Source organism: Triticum urartu, chromosome 2A (assembly GCF_056163025.1).
Source record: "Triticum urartu cultivar PI428250 chromosome 2A, HENAU_Tu73, whole genome shotgun sequence".
NCBI lineage: Eukaryota > Viridiplantae > Streptophyta > Magnoliopsida > Poales > Poaceae > Triticum > Triticum urartu.
In genome coordinates, this window is record NC_141874.1 from 188,408,303 (window position 1) to 188,424,442 (window position 16,140).

The following is a 16,140-nucleotide window of genomic DNA, read 5'->3' on the forward strand; positions in this document are numbered from 1 at the left end:
ATGCTTTCTTCTTATGTGTTTAATAAACCTTAATAAAAACAAAAAAATAGTTGTAGCCTTTAATTAGTTTACTTTCCATGCTTGTAGTAGTAATTAAAAGGAAAACCCAAAAGATTTCTCGTTCTTCTTTTGCTTGTTGGGAGCTTTCCCGTGTAAATAGTTTGTTTCTTTTTTCTTTAGGGGCCGAGAGGAGAAGACCATAATTAAAATGTTAAAGTGTCTCTTATATGCATTATTGATTTGTAACACCCCCAGTGTCATGGTACAGTAACCCTCTGGGATTAAGCTAATGATTTTTCCAAACAGTGCTTAATCACCCTTGATTCATATCTCATTTGAAATTCCACTTTGGGATCAAATCCAATTTACAAGTGAATTTTGAAGTTGCACAAAAGTTGCCACTTGTTTTAAAATCAAATTCAAATTCAAATTTAATTTGCAGGTGAAATTTAAAGTTTCACCAATATGGTTGCAAAATAGTCCACCATTTAGCAACTAATCCATATCAAATAATTGTTAATGAAATCTACATCACCACAGTGCTAAATGGGTTGTAGCAATTAAAACAATACCAATTCAACCCATTTAATCACTTTACCTATTATGAAAATTCAAATTAACTCCTATGTCTCCCAAACTTTTTGTGTCAGTACAAAAGATTGCAATATAATTAAATGTCCAAGCTCCGTAATTTTACATAGTCATTTGATGGCTTATTTAATTGCAAACAGTGGTTGTTTTAAATGTCAGAAAAAGAAAAAGGAAAAATAGGAAACTAGCTATTGTGCTAATGGGCTCTTTCTACTACAGTGAACGGCCCAGCACACTACCAGGGCCTTTTCCTTCAACCTCTGTACAGGGAACAGAGGCCACGGTGTGGTGGACGCGCGCCCGCCGTCCACGCCGACGATTGACGCCGTGTCGAGCATCCGACGACCCTCCCGATGGATAAGAACACCTCGCACCCTCTGGACGAACCCTAATCCCCATTCCCCCTCCTCCTCGCTCGATTTCTTCCCTCCTCTGCCGCCTGAACGCCATCGCTGTGCTCGCGACCACTAGCATCCCCGGCACTCGGGAGGAAGTTGAGGAGCACCGCCGTCCTCTTCTGCACCTTCTACAAGCGTCAGGTCGGGCTGGAGTGCCTCGAGCCGTCACCATCGGCCTTCTTCCCCAACCACGGCCGTCGTCGTCCACGTCATCGATCTACTACCTCCGGTCCTCCCCGAACCACCTCGAGCTCGCCCCGTGCTCACTGTGAGACCCCTCCGTCGATCCCTTGTTTTCCCCTTATTAGCCGTCGTAGTCCGCCGCGCCCGAGCCTCCGACCACGCCCCGACTCCGCTCCCGCGTGAGCTCACCACGACCCCCTGCACATCCCGCGCCAGCTCGTCCGCCTGCGCCCGTGGCTGCGCCGCGCCTGGCCTCGTCCGCCTGCAGCCGCTCACGCGCCCGCGGCCCCATCTGCTCGCCGCGCCCCGAAGCTCTACGTACGCACGCGTGTGTGTACTGCTACTGCCGCTGTTGTTGCCTGCTTGCTATTGCTGCTATTGTGCTGCTGTTGCCCTTGCTAGCCGATGCTGCTCGCCGCACTGCCGCTGCCTTAGCTGCTGCGTACTGCCGCTGCTCGCTGCTTCCGCCACCGCCGCTACACTTGCCTCCGCTTCGCCGCGCTGGCACCCCGCGCTGCTGCACGCACGCGCACGGCCCACGCTGCATCTGCCCAAGCGAGGCCGCGCCCTCCTGGCCCCTCCTGTGCCAAGCGCCTAGCCATGGCCGCCGCACGCAAGCGTGCGTGCCCAGCCTTGGTGGCTGGCTATGCCATGGCCGGGCTGAGTGTGTGTGTGGTGTGTGGTCGGCCCTATCCAGTTTAGGGGCTAATCCCCCCATTAACACTAACCCCCCCATTAGTCTAACCCCCACTAACTACTCTATTACATGTGGGGCCACACGGCTAACTAATTAATTAGTCAAAAACAGTGACAATGACATGTGGCCCCCACACCCTGTTGACCAGTCAAATTTGACTGGTCAACCGTCAACCCTACCACTGGACCCCACCTGTCAGCCTTGGTTACACAGCTGAGTGCACTGGACCGGGTGCACTTAGCTTTTTACTATTTGGATAATTCGAAATAATAATTTTTAGAATATTGCTAAAACTTTGAAAATCTTATAAAATTAACCGTAGCTCGGATCGAAAAACTTTGTACATGAAAATTGCTCAGAACGACGAGACGAATCCGATTACGCAACCCGTTCGTCCGCACACATTTCTAGCATAGCAAACCTGCAACCGTCCCTCTCCGTTTCATCTGTCCGAAAATGCCTAACACTGGGAAAACTTTTCCGGATGTTTCCCCCCTTCACTAGTATCGCCTAGTACTGCGTTAGGTCACCCCTGGCACCGCGTTTTTCCTTGTTATATTTTTTTGTGATGCTTGTTTGCCCCGTATTTACTATTTCTCCCCTCTCTTCTTCGGTAGACCCCGAGACCGATGTTGCCTGTGTGATCGACTACGTCGACGACGACCTCTCCTTGCCAGAGCAACCAGGCAAGCAAACCCCCCTTGAGCATTCCGATATCGCCCATTTCTTTCCCTCTCATGCTTGCATTAGAACTGCTACTGCTTTATGTATGATCCTACTCTGATGCATAGCCTGTTTTTGTTACCTGCTTTCATACCTTACCTGCTTATTCTAAACTGCTTAGTATAGGTTGGTTAGAGACCCATCAGTGACCCCACCTTGTCCCAGTTGCCTCGCTTTATGTTCGATGACTCGATCAACGTGATCGACGTCCAGGCCCCGACACCGCACATCACCCCCCCTAGTTGTACGACTCTACAGAGTTACCATCGAGTGTCGAGGGTGGAACCTCTTACATCACTCCTGATGAGATCTCCGTAGTGTAGCTATAAGGTTGAGGTCATCGAGGGTGATTTCCTCCTTAACCACTTCCGTTACGGCTGTGTCGTACAACCCATCAAACGTGAACCTCAAGGGTGGATCCTCTTACGTTCACCTTGATGACAACATCGAGTGGAATTCACCGGGGGTGATTCCTCGTGTTTTCCCTTTGGTGTTAGACACACCGTTATTATGGTTACTATGACTTTACACTAAACCATGTTACTAAAGACGGGTCGACCCTGAGGGGTACCCGCGCAAGCTTAATAGCGAGTGATGTGGAGTCGGGTTGACCTGGAAGGTGCCCGCGAGATACTTATGAGGCGTGGCCGGGCATTCTTAGCCCTTGCCGCAAGTACTCGAGACGGGGCAATGGGGTCACATCGATCGTGAGTCTCTACTCGTTACCGCGCGTTCTTAATCCACTACGATTTGGATATTTGATCCGAGGGGCCTCTGGCCTGATAGCACTAACCATCATGTGGGCATAGTATGGGCGTTCTGCGTCGTATACATCAGCCGAAGCTTAATAGACGTCAGCGACTGAGCGGTGCGCGCCGGGTTGGACTGGAAAGCACCTACCTTGTTGAAGGAGGTAGCTAGGTCTGCTCACCGGTCGCGTACGCAACGTGCAGGAGTTCCCGGGGAGATGGCCCATGACCCCTGGGGGCATAGGTTTAGTCCAGCTTGCTGGCCTTTCTATTAAGCCTAGGTCGGGTTGCGGCGTATTGTTTGGCCGAGGCCGGGCATGACCCAGGAAAGTGTGTCCGGCCGGAGTTAATCGGGCGTGGTGGGTAAGTTGGTGCACCCCTGCAGGGAAGAAAACATCTATCGATAGCCTGTCCTACGGTAAAGGACACTTGGAGTTGTATCCCGATCGATACAATTAGAACTGGATACTTGTGATGAGAACTGAATGGTGATGAGAATTGGATTGTGATGATAACTGGATAGTATGGCTCTGGGATTGCTTTCTCGCAGGGAGTCGAGAAAGGATCTCTGGCCATGGTTGATAACACTTCTACTACTTTACTTTATGCTACTCTACTCCCTCCTGTTGCTGCAAGATGGTGGTTTCCAGAAGATGCTAGTCTTTGATAGGACTAGGCCTTCTCTCTATTCTGGCATTTCTACAGCCCAGTTCACATATACAACCCATTCCTTTGATACAGGTGCATACTTAGTTTAGATCTGATGTAAGTCTTGCGAGTACTTTAGATGAGTACTCACGGTTGCTTTGCTACTTCTTTTTCCCCCATACCCGATTGTTGCGACCAGATGACGAATCCCAGGAGCCAGACGACGCCACTGATGACTGCTGCTACCTCGAGGGTGCCTACTACTATGTGACAACCGCTGATGACTTGGAGTTGTTAGGAGGGTCCTAGGCAGGAGGCCTTGCCTTTTCGATCGATGTTGCTTTTGTGCTAGCCTTCTTAAGGCAAACTTGTTTAACTCATGTCTGTACTCAGATATTGTTGCTTCCGCTGACTCTTGTGTATTCGAGCCCTCGAGGCCCCTGGCTTGTAATATAAAGCTTGTATTATTTTAATTTGTGTCTAGAGTTGTGTTGTGATATCTTCCCGTGAGTCCTTGACCTTGATCGTACACATTTGCGTGTATGATTAGTGTGCGGTCAAATCGAGGGCGTCACATGATCTGACAAAGAGCCCATATTACCTTGTCTTCTCTCTTGAATTGAATGCTTGCAGATTCCAGCTTAGTCCAATGCACGGGCACTATTATTATTATCCACACTATTCGGTCGTGTAAGTGAAAAGCAATAATGATGATTATATGATGAACTTATTGAGATGAGAAAAGCTGGTATGAACTCGACCTCTCTTGTTTTTGTAAATATGATTAGTTCATCATTCCTGATTCAGCCTATTATGAATAAAACATGTTTGCAATGACAATTAGAGATTGTAGTTGCTTATGCCATGCTTAATTATCTAGGAGCTTATAATGGTTTACCTTGCGTGCCAACACGCTATTAAAATGGTTGTGATGTTGTATGATAGTGTGGTATCCTCTTTTGAACGATTCGAGTGGCTTGACTTGGCACATGTTCACGCATGTAGTTGAAACAAAATCAACATAGCCTCTATAATATTTATGTTCATGGTGCATTATATCCTACTCAGGCTTGCATTCGGTGTTGATTAATTTTAATGCATGTTCATAACTGTTGTCGCTCTCTAGTTGGTCGCTTCCCAGTCTTTTGCTAGCCTTCACTTGTACTAAGCGGGAATACTGCTTGTGCATCCAATTCCATAAACCCCAAAGTTGTTCCATATGAGTCCACCATACCTACCTATATACGGTATCTACCTGCTGTTCCAAGTAAATTTGTATGTGCCAAACTCTAAACCTTCAAATAAACATTCTGTTTTGCATGCTCGAATAGCTCATGTATCAACTAGGGTTGTCCGTATCTTCCATGTTAGGCGGGTTATTCTCAAGAGGAGTGGACTCCGCTCCTCACTCACGAGAAAATGGCTGGTCACCGGGATGCCCAGTCCCATGCTTTATGCAAATCAAATCAAACTAATTACAAACAAAACTCCTCCGGGACGGTTGTTAGTTGGAGCCACTCGTTGTTTCGAGCAAGCCATGGATTGATACTTGTTGGTGGAGGGGGAGTATAAACTTTACCATTCTGTTTGGGAACCGCCTATAATGTGTGTAGCAGGAAGATATCGCCATATCTTGGTTGTTATGTTGACAGTGAAAGTATACCGCTCAAAATATTTTTTATATCTATTTCAAAACCGAGCTCTGGCACCTCTACAAATCCATGATGCCCTCTGCAAAGGGCCTATCTATTTACTTTTATGATGAGTCATAATCCTCTTATTAAAAAGCACTAGTTGGAGAACACCACTGTCATTTGCATCCATTACTGTTCGTTTACATTGAGTATGACCTGACTGGTTCTTTTTTACCATGAATTACAATGTCTAGTCAGTCCTTGATCTTTAAAGATGCTCTGCGTTTATGTTTTGCGGTCTTAGAAAGGGCTAGCGAGATACCATCTTGTTATATCATATCATGATTGTTTTGAGAAAGTGTTTTCATCCGAGATTTATTATTATTGCTCGCTAGTTGATTATGCCATTGATATGAGTAAACATGAGACCTAAATGTTATCATGAATATGATTAGTTCATAATCTTTGCAGAAAACTTGAATGCTGGCTTTACATATTTACAAAAACAAGAGCAAACAGAGTTTGTAAAAGTTTTTCTTTATCACTTTTAGTTTATCAACTGAATTGCTTGAGGACAAGCAAAGGTTTAAGCTTGGGGGAGTTGATACGTCTCCGTCGTATCTACTTTTCCAAACACTTTTTCCCTTGTTTTGGACTCTAACTTGCATGATTTGAATGGAACTAACCCGAACTGACGCTGTTTTCAGCAGAATTGCCATGGTGTTATTTTTGTGCAGAAATAAAAGTTTTCGGAATGACCTAAAAATCAACGGAGACACGTTTTGGAATAAATAAAAAATACTGGCGAAAGAATCAACACCAGGGGGCCCACACCCTATCCACGAGGGTGCAGGGCGCCCCCCTGCCTCGTGGGCCCCCTGAGGCTCCACCGACGTGAACTCCAACTCTATATATTCATGTTCGGGGAGAAAAAATCAGGGAGAAGGATTCATCGCGTTTTACGATACGAAGCCGCCGCCAAGCCCTAAACTCTCTCGGGAGGGCTGATCTGGAGTCCGTTCAAGGCTCCAGAGAGGGGAATCCGTCGTCGTCGTCATCATCAACCTTCCTCCATCACCAATTTCATGATGCTCACCGCTATGCATGAGTAATTCCATCGTAGGCTTGCTGGATGGTGATGGGTTGAATGATATTTATCATGTAATCGAGTTAGTTTTGTTAGGGTTTGATCCCTAGTATCCACTATGTTCTGAGATTGATGTTGCTATGACTTTGCTATGCTTAATGCTTGTCACAAGGGCTCGAGTGCCATGATTTCAGATCTGAGCCTATTATGTTTTCATGAATATATGTGAGTTCTTGATCCTATTTTGCAAGTCAATAGTCACCTATTATGTGTTATGATCCGGTAACCCCGAAGTGACAATAATCGGGATACTTACCGGTGATGACCATAGTTTGAGGAGTTCATGTATTTACTATGTGTTAATGCTTTGGTCTGGTATTCTATTAAAAGGAGGCCTTAATATCCCTTAGTTTCCAATAGGACCCCGCTGCCACGGGAGGGTAGGACAAAAGATGTCATGCAAGTTCTTTTACATAAGCACGTATGACTATATTCGGAATACATGCCTACATTACATTGATGAGTTGGAGCTAGTTCTGTGTCACCCTAGGTTATGACTGTTACATGATGAACCGCATCCGGCATAATTCTCTATCACCAATCCAATGCCTACGAGCTTTCCATATATCGTTCTTCGCTTATTTACTTTTCCGTTGCTATTATTATCATCACTATAAAACACCAAAAATATTAATTTTGCTATCATTACTTTTTGCTATTGTTACCACTCCTATCATATTACTTTGCTACTAAATACCTTGCTGCAGATATTAAGTTTCCAGGTGTGGTTGAATTGACAACTCAGCTGCTAATACTTGAGAATATTCTTTGGCTCCCCATGTGTCGAATCAATAAATTTGGGTTGAATACTCTACCCTCGAAAACTGTTGTGATCCCCTATACTTGTGGGTTATCACTTTGTTAATGCAAGAGAAGAAAGTTTTGGCTTATACCTCCCATCAGTTGAAGCCCGACGAAAGGAACTACCCCACTCACGTTCTTGAGTTGGCGGCAGTTGTTCATGCATTAATAACATGGAGACATCTCTTGTTGGGAAGGAAAGTGGACATTTTCACAGATCACAAGAGCCTTAAGTACATCTTCACTCAACCCAACCTCAACCTCAGGCAGACTCGATGGGTCGAGATGATTCAAGAATACAATCCGAGTATTGAATATACTCCAGGCAAGGCCAATGTCATCGCAGATGCTTTGAGTAGGAAGGCTTACTGCAACAACTTAATTCTCGAGCCCTTTCAACTGGACTTTTGTGAAGCTTTCCGCAAACTGAATCTCCAAGTTGTTCCTCAAGGCTTTCTTGCCAACCTTCAAGTCTCTCCTACTTTGGAAGATCAAATTCATGGGGCACAACTCTTGGATACCATGGTGAAGAAGGTGAAACGTGGTATTGACAAGGACCTATCCAAATACAAGTGCTATCGCATTAATGACAAAGACACTCTATTCTTCGAGGACCGGATTGTGGTTCCTAAAGGTGATCTAAGGAAGGTCATAATGAACGAAGCGCACAATTCTCTTCTGTCCATTCATCCTGGAAGTACGAAGATGTACCATGACCTCAAGCAGTCGTACTGGTGGAATCGAATGAGATTGCTCAATTCGTGAATGAATGTGATGCCTGCCGAAGGGTGAAAGCAAAACACCAACGACCAGCTGGTCTCCTCCAACCTCTTGCTATTCCAGAATGGAAGTTTGATCATATCGAGATGGACTTCGTTACTGGATTTCCAAAGTCCAAGCATGGGAATGATGCTATTTTCATTGTCATTGACAAGCTTACAAAAGTGGCTCATTTCCTTCCAATCAAAGAATCTATCACAGCAGCTCAGTTGGCAGAGCTATACATCTCCAGAATTGTCTCCTTGCACGGTATTCTGCAATTGATCTCTTCAGACCGCGGAAGCATTTTCACTTCTAAGTTCTGGAAGTCCTTCCAGAAGGCCATGGGCACCAACATTCGTTTTAGCACAACTTTCCATCCTCAAACTAGTGGCTAAGTCCAGCGAGTCAATCAAATCCTCGAAGATATGCTCAGGGCTTGTGTCATCTCTTTCGGTATGAAGTGGGAAGATTGTCTTCCATATGCCGAATTCTCCTACAACAACAGCTTCCAAGCCAGTTCGGGCAAGGCCCCATTCGAAATTCTCTATGGCAGAAAGTGTCGTACTCCCCTTAATTGGTCAGAGACTGGTGAACGCCAACTTCTTGGCAACGACTTGATCACAGAAGCTGAGGAAATGTGTAAAGTCATCCGTGAAAATCTCAAAGCCGCGCAATCGCGCCAGAAGAGTTACTATGATAGCAAGCACCGTGACTTGGCTTTCGAGATCGGAGACCATGTCTACCTCCGCGTCTCTCCAATGAAAGGCACTCGTCGCTTCGGTATCAAAGGGAAGCTTGCCCCTAGATACGTGGGTCCTTTCAAGATCATTGGAAAAAGAGGCGACCTCGCCTCTCAACTCAAGCTTCCGTCCAACTTCGCAAATGTGCACAATGTGTTTCATGTGTCACAGCTTCGCAAGTGCTTCAACACTCCTGAGCGCACTATCAACTTCGAAGAGATTGATCTCCAAGAAGATTTGTCTTATCATGAGCATCCCGTTGCTATTCTTGAAGAAACTGAGCGCAAGACTCGCAACAAGTCAATCAAATTCCTGAAAGTGAAGTGGTCACACCATTCCTACCGAGAAGCCACCTGGGAACGCGAGGATCACCTCCGTTCCGAATATCCGGAGTTCTTTCAGTCCTAGATCTTGGGACGAGATCCTCTTGTAGTGGAGGAGAGTTGTAACACCCCGGATGTAAAACTTCCATATTTGGCAATGTATCCAACCTTGTCATGATCAATCCCAAGTGGTTTCCTCCTTGTTGGTTTTATTTTTGGGTTTTGCCTTGTTTCATATTACATTGTATTATCATTTCTTGTCTTGTTTCTTTTTGACTTTAATTGTTGCACCTTAGCCTCATCATGTATTGCATTTGGTCTCTTGTAATTTTTCATTCCAACCTCATCATGTGCACTATGTCATTGTTTTCATGCATGTTATTTTGTTGCATGCTCCATGGGTGATCCATGCACCATTGATACGTCTCCAATGTATCTATAATTTTTGATTGCTCCATGCTATATTATCTACTGTTTTGAATGTTTATGGGCTTTATTATACACTTTTATATCATTTTTGGGACTAACCTATTAACCAAGAGCTCAGTACCAGTTTCTGTTTTTACCCTGTTTTAGGGTTTCGAAGAAAAGGAAAATCAAACGGGGTCCAATTGACCTGAAACTTCACGGAACTCATTTTTGGAAGGAAAGAAGCCCAGAAGACTTGGAGTGCACGTTGGGGGATCTGCGAGGAGGTCACAAGGCAGGGGGCGCGCCCACCCCCTGGGTGCGCCCTCCACCCTCGTGAGCCCCTCGTGTCCCCCCTGACGTACTTCTTCTGCCTATATATCTCCATATACCCTAAAAACATCGGAGAGCACAATAGATCGGGAGTTCCGCCGCCAGAAGCCTCCATAGCCACCAAAAGCCAATCTAGACCCGTTCCGGCACCCTGCCGGAGGGGGCAATCCCTCTCCGGTGTCCATCTTCATCATCCCGGTGCTCTCCATGATGAGGAGGGAGTAGTTCTCCCTCGGGGCTGAGGGTATGTACCAGTAGCTATGTGTTTGATCTCTCTCTCTCTCTCTCTCTCTCTCTCTCTCTCTCGTGTTCTTGAGATGATACGACCTTGATGTATCACGAGCTTTGCTATTATATTTGGATCCTATGATGTTTCTTCCCCCCTCTACTCTCTTGTAATGAATTGAGTTTCCCCTTTGAAGTTATATTATCGGATTGAGTCTTTAAAGATTTGAGAACACTTGATGTATGTCTTTCGTGGATATCTGTGGTGACAATGGGATATCACGTGATTCACTTGATGTATGTTTTGGTGATCAACTTGCGGGTTCCGCCCATGAACCTATGCATAGGGGTTGGCACATGTTTTCGTCGTGATTCTCCGGTAGAAACTTTGGGACACTCTTTGAGGTCCTTTGTGTTGGTTGAATAGATGAATCTGAGATTGTGTGAGGCATATCGTATAATCATACCCACGGATACTTGAGGTGACATTGGAGTATCTAGGTGACATTAGGGTTTTGGTTGATTTGTGTCTTAAGGTGTTATTCTAGTACGAACTCTAGGGCTGTTTGTGACACTTATAGGAATAGCCCAACGGATTGATTGGAAAGAATAACTTTGAGGTGGTTTCGTAGCCTACCATAATCTCTTCGTTCGTTCTCCGCTATTAGTGACTTTGGAGTGACTCTTGGTTGCATGTTGAGGGATAGTTATGTGATCCAATTATGTTAGTATTGTTGAGGGAACTTGCACTAGCGAAAGTATGAACCCTAGGCCTTGTTTCAACGCATTGCAATACCGTTTACGCTCACTTTTATCATTAGTTACCTTGCTGTTTTTATATTTTCAGATTACAAAAACTATTATCTACTATCCATATTGCACTTGTATCACCATCTCTTCGCCGAACTAGTGCACCTATACGATTTACCATTGTATTGGGTGTGTTGGGGACACAAGAGACTCTTTGTTATTTGGTTGCAGGGTTGCTTGAGAGAGACCATCTTCATCCTACGCCTCCTACGGATTGATAAACCTTAGGTCATCCACTTGAGGGAAATTTGCTACTGTCCTACAAACCTCTGCACTTGGAGGCCCAACAACGTCTACAAGAAGAAGGTTGTGTAGTAGACATCAAGCTCTTTTCTGGCGCCATTGCCGGGGAGGTTAGAGCTTGAAGGTATATCTTTAGATCTTGCAATCGAGTCTTTTAGTTTCTTGTTTTATCACTAGTTTAGTTTGTAAAATAAAACTACAAAAAAATGGAATTGAGTTTGTCTCATACGCTTCATCTTTTTAATATCTTTCGTGAGTATGATGGAAAGGATAATTGTGCTCAAGTGCTAGAAGAAGAGATCTCTAAAATGTTTGGCACTAAATATTTGAATTATGAGCATGATTGCAATGTTGTTAGTACGAATTCTTTGAATATCCATGATGCTAATGCTGATTGCACTAGTTATGATGAAAATGCCTCCTATAAATTTTTTTGTGGAGTAGACTGGGTTTGCAAGTACACACCAAATAGGGAAGATAGATATTGCAAGAGGCATAAGTACTTAGAAACCAAATTGTTGCAAGAAGAGCTAGATGAATGTGCTGAAAATTTATCTTTTCTTAGCCCTACTTGTGAACTTTGCAATGAATGTGATCATCTTAGTACCCAATGCAAATTGTTTCATGAGCGTATCGTGTCCAAAAATTGTGATGACTTGATTTCCCTTGCACATCATAATGAACTTAGTTTGCTCTTGGGTTATGAAGAAATTAAACATAGAACTAAGGATATTCCAAAATTTGCCCTTGATAAAATTCTTCATTTTGATCTAGAGGAAATTTATATGTATTGCGCGGTGAATTGCATTGAAAATCCTTATATTGCCAATTACATAAAGAAAAGAAAACAAATATAAGATGAAGAGAATGCTAACGGAAGGGAAGAGACCTCCCAATATTCTCCTATTATTTCTTATGATGAATCAGGTAACGAAGAGGAGCCCTCTATTCAACCAATCTCATTAATAAGGAGCTCCAAAAATAGGATTGAACCCACACATGATGTGGTGAAGAAGAAGAAAAGAAAAAGGAAGAGAGGTAAAAAGGTATCTCTCCCAAATAAAGTTGCTCCTATTATTGCTGTGCCTCATGAAAATGATACACTTGATGATGATATCGTTATGCCTATTGCTTGTTGTGATGATTATGATTGGAAAGGTAATGATACTTCTTATGATCTTGAAAATCTTTTTGGCACTTGCTTGGAAGAATATGATAATTGCTATACTATTGGTGCTATCCATACTATTAATGATGAGAGTGATTATGCTTATAATATGAAAAGGCCCAAGCTTGGGGATGCTATGTTTGATGAAGATGATGTTTTTGAGAATATATTTGCTGCAATTAATTTTTTTCCCAAGCTTGGGGATGCTACGCTTAATGAAGATGATATTTTTAGTCTCCCAAGTTTTGATATGCAAGTTTATAATGATGATAGCATGCCTCCTACTTATGATGATTATTGTGATGATACTTATGCTATAAAAAGTAGTGATTATATTTATAAAACTTGTCATGATTATGATTACCCCTTCTCTGAACATTACTCTTTTAATGTGGAAGCAATTTATAGTATTCGAGTCTCTTATGATACTCCCACTATTATTCATGAGAAGAATCTTGCTTATGTGGAGAGTAGTAAATTTTCTATGCTTCTAGATCATGAAAAGAATGCTTTAGGTGCTGGTTATATTTTTGAATTAATTCATTATGCTACTAAAAATTATTATGAGGGAGGAACATATGTTTGTAGGAATTGCAATAATATCAAGTTTCCTTTCTATGTGCTTAAAGCTTTGAAGTTATGCTTGTTTTACCCTCCTATGCTAGTTGATTATTGTTCCCACAAGTTGTTTGCTCACAATATCCCTATGCATATGAAGTATGTTATACTTAAATGTGCTAGTCATATTCTTCATGATGCTCTCTTTATATTTCAATTCTTATCTTTTATGTGAGCATCGTTGAAATCATCATGCCTAGCTAGGGGCGTTAAACGATAGCGCTTGTTGGGAGGCAACCCAAATTTATTTTGTTCCTTGATTTTTGTTCCTGTTTAGTAATAAATAATTCATCTATCCTCTGTTGAGATGTGGTTTTATGTGTTTAATTAGTGTTTGTGCCAAGTAGAACCTTTGGGAAGACTTGAGGAAAGTCTTTGCGATCATGCTGTAAAAAAACAGAAACTTTAGCGCTCACGAGAATTGCTGAAATTTTTATTTGGAGAGTGATATTTAGTTAATTCTTTTTGTAGATAATTAATAGATAAATTCCTCAGGTCCAGCAAATTATTTGAGAATTTTATGAGATCCATAAGTATACGTTTGATCCATATTACTACAGACTGTTCTGTTTTTGACAGATTCTGTTTTTCATGTGTTGTTTACTTATTTTGATGAATCTATGGCTAGTAAAATAGTTTATAAACCATAGATAAGTTGTAATACATTAGGGTTAACACCAATATAAATAAATAATGAGTTCATTACAGTACCTTGAAGTGGTGTTTTGTTTTCTTTCGCTAACGGAGCTTACAAGTTTTCTGTTAAGTTTTGTGTTGTGAAGTTTTCAAGTTTTGGGTAAGGATTCGACGGACTATGGAATAAGGAGTGGAAAGAGCCTAAGATTGGGGATTCCCAAGGCACCCCAAGGTAATATTCAAGGATAGCCAAGAGCCTAAGCTTGGGGATGCCCCGGAAGGCATCCCCTCTTTCGTCCACTTCCATCGGTAACTTTACTTGGAGCTATATTTTTATTCACCACATGATATGTGTTTTGATTGGAGCATCAATTTATTTTGTTTGCATTTGCTTGATGTTATTTAGAACAATCTTTTGCATCTTTTATTTCAATAAAAGTGGCATTGATAGCCTTTACTATGCCTATGTTACAAGTATACATGTTGCTGTTTGAAAACAGAAAGTTTACCGCTGTTGCAATAATTCCCTAGAAAAGTAAGAATGTGATAAAATGTTGAAACCTTTTGCATATTAAGATCTGATAAATTACTACAGTGGGAATTTTATTTCATAATTTTTTGAGCTAGGGAAGTATGGATGTTGCAGCATTCTTTACAGACTATCCTATTTAGGCAGATTGCTGCTATGTTTGCATTGTTTGCATATGTTTGCTTCTTTAATGATTCTATTTGAGGATAGGACTATTAAATATGCATAGGCATTTAGTATGCAATGTTGAATAATAATTTTAGTGATTTTCTACAGTAGAGTATGATAAGGTTTTTGCAATGGTTTATACTAACTTATCTCACGAGTTCTTGTTGAGTTTTGTGTGGATGAAGCTTTTGAGATTTAGGGAGACCGTGATATGAGAGGAATTAAGGAGACACAAGAGCTCAAGCTTGGGGATGCCCAAGGCACCCCAAGATAATATTTCAAGAAGTCTCAAGCTTCTAAGCTTAGGGATGCCCCGGCTGGCATCCCACCTTTCTTCTTCAACAACTATCGGTTAGTTTCGGTTGATCCTAAGTTTTTGCTTCTTCACATGATGTTTGCCATTATTAGAATGTCATTTTATTTTGGTTTGCTTGCTGTTTGAATATAGTACCAAGATCTGAAATTATTAAATGTTAGAGAGTCTTCACATAGTTGCATAATTATTCGACTACTCATTGATCTTCACTTATATCTTTCGGAGTAGTTTGTCATTTGCTTTAGTGCTTCACTTATATCTTTTAGAGCATGGTGGTAGTTTTATTTTGAAGAAATAGATGAACTCTCATGCTTTACTTAGATTATTTTGAGAGTCTTAATAGCATGGTAATTTGCTTAAAATCCTAATATGCTAGGTATTCAAGAATATTAAAATTCTCTTATGAGTGTGTTGAATACTAAGAGAAGTTTGATACTTGATGATTGTTTTGAGATATGAGGATGGTAATATTAGAGTCATGCTAGTTGAGTAGTTGTGAATTTGAGAAATACTTGTGTTGAAGTTTGTGATTCCCGTAGCATGCACGTATGGTGAACCGTTATGTGATGAAGTCGGAGCATGATTTATTTATTGATTGTCCTCCTTATGAGTGGCGGTCGGGGACAAGCGATGGTATTTTCCTACCAATCTATCCCCCTAGGAGCATGCGCGTAGTACTTTGTTTCGATAACTAATAGATTTTTGCAATAAGTATGTGAGTTCTTTATGACTAATGTTGAGTCCATGGATTATACGCACTCTCCCCCTTCCACCATTGCTAGCCTCTCTAGTACCGCGCAACTTTCGTCGGTACCATAAACCCACCATACGCCTTCCTCAAAACAGCCACCATACCTACCTATTATGGCATTTCCATAGCCATTCCGAGATATATTGACATGCAACTTTCCACCATTCCATTATTATGACACGCTTCATCATTGTCATATTGCTTTGCATGATCATGTAGTTGACATCGTATTTGTGGTAAGGCCACCGTTCATAATTCTTTCATACATGTCACTCATGCATCATTGCACATCCCGGTACACTGCCGGAGGCATTCATATAGAGTCATATTTTGTTCTAAGTATCGAGTTGTAATTGTTGAGTTGTAAGAGAAATAAAAGTGTGATGATCATCATTATTAGAGCATTGTCCCAGTGAGGAAAGGATGATGGAGACTATGATTCCCCCACAAGTCGGGATGAGACTCCGGACGAAAAATAAATAAAAGAGGCCAAAGAAGCCCAAAAAAAGAGAGAAAGAAAAGAGGCCATAAAAAAGAGA

At 42.3% G+C, this 16,140-nt stretch overlaps 1 long non-coding RNA gene across 1 annotated transcript; it reads left to right on the forward strand.

The window, feature by feature from the left end:
* Positions 1 to 961: 961 nt before the first annotated feature.
* On the forward strand, positions 962 to 4,462 carry LOC147984477 (uncharacterized). Its single transcript, XR_015616038.1, has 3 exons — positions 962 to 1,257; positions 2,487 to 2,555; positions 4,189 to 4,462. It is a non-coding gene; the product is annotated as an uncharacterized LOC147984477 (long non-coding RNA).
* The last annotated feature ends 11,678 nt before the right edge of the window (positions 4,463 to 16,140 follow it).